Source organism: Halictus rubicundus, unplaced genomic scaffold (genome assembly GCF_050948215.1).
Source record: "Halictus rubicundus isolate RS-2024b unplaced genomic scaffold, iyHalRubi1_principal scaffold0326, whole genome shotgun sequence".
NCBI classification, from domain to species: domain Eukaryota; kingdom Metazoa; phylum Arthropoda; class Insecta; order Hymenoptera; family Halictidae; genus Halictus; species Halictus rubicundus.
In genome coordinates, this window is record NW_027488867.1 from 130001 (window position 1) to 131559 (window position 1559).

Below are 1559 nucleotides of genomic sequence, written 5' to 3' on the forward strand. Positions count from 1 at the left end.
CGGATGTGCTACTCCGTCGACAAAACTCTGGAAATTTTTCTAAGTCCCACCGCCAAGAGGAAACTTTTTCCCTATCGGTCCTAGACGATTTTCGACGTGATATCACTGTAATATAGACGGTTTCTAACAATATATATCATAACACCAAACTCGCTACAATTATTATTTATCGAGTTATTAGCAAATAATGGACGGATGTGCTACTCCGTCGACAAAACTCTGGAAATTTTTCTAAGTCCCACCGCTAAGAGGAAACTTTTTCCGTATCGGTCCTAGACGATTTTCGACGTGATATCACTGTAATATAGACGGTTTCTAACAATATATATCATAACACCAAACTCGCTACAATTATTATTTATCGAGTTATTAGCAAATAATGGACGGATGTGCTACTCCGTCGGACGTTCGACGAAAATTTTTCTAAGTCCCACCGCCAAGAGGAAACTTTTTCCCTATCGGTCCTAGACGATTTTCGACGTGATATCACTGTAATATAGACGGTTTCTAACAATATATATCATAACACCAAACTCGCTACAATTATTATTTATCGAGTTATTAGCAAATAATGGACGGATGTGCTACTCCGTCGACAAAACTCTGGAAATTTTTCTAAGTCCCACCGCTAAGAGGAAACTTTTTCCGTATCGGTCCTAGACGATTTTCGACGTGATATCACTGTAATATAGACGGTTTCTAACAATATATATCATAACACCAAACTCGCTACAATTATTATTTATCGAGTTATTAGCAAATAATGGACGGATGTGCTACTCCGTCGACAAAACTCTGGAAATTTTTCTAAGTCCCACCGCTAAGAGGAAACTTTTTCCGTATCGGTCCTAGACGATTTTCGACGTGATATCACTGTAATATAGACGGTTTCTAACAATATATATCATAACACCAAACTCGCTACAATTATTATTTATCGAGTTATTAGCAAATAATGGACGGATGTGCTACTCCGTCGGACGTTCGACGAAAATTTTTCTAAGTCCCACCGCCAAGAGGAAACTTTTTCCCTATCGGTCCTAGACGATTTTCGACGTGATATCACTGTAATATAGACGGTTTCTAACAATATATATCATAACACCAAACTCGCTACAATTATTATTTATCGAGTTATTAGCAAATAATGGACGGATGTGCTACTCCGTCGGACGTTCGACGAAAATTTTTCTAAGTCCCACCGCCAAGAGGAAACTTTTTCCCTATCGGTCCTAGACGATTTTCGACGTGATATCACTGTAATATAGACAGTTTCTAACAATATATATCATAACACCAAACTCGCTACAATTATTATTTATCGAGTTATTAGCAAATAATGGACGGATGTGCTACTCCGTCGACAAAGCTCTGGAAATTTTTCTAAGTCCCACCGCTAAGAGGAAACTTTTTCCGTATCGGTCCTAGACGATTTTCGACGTGATATCACTGTAATATAGACGGTTTCTAACAATATATATCATAACACCAAACTCGCTACAATTATTATTTATCGAGTTATTAGCAAATAATGGACGGATGTGCTACTCCGTCGACAA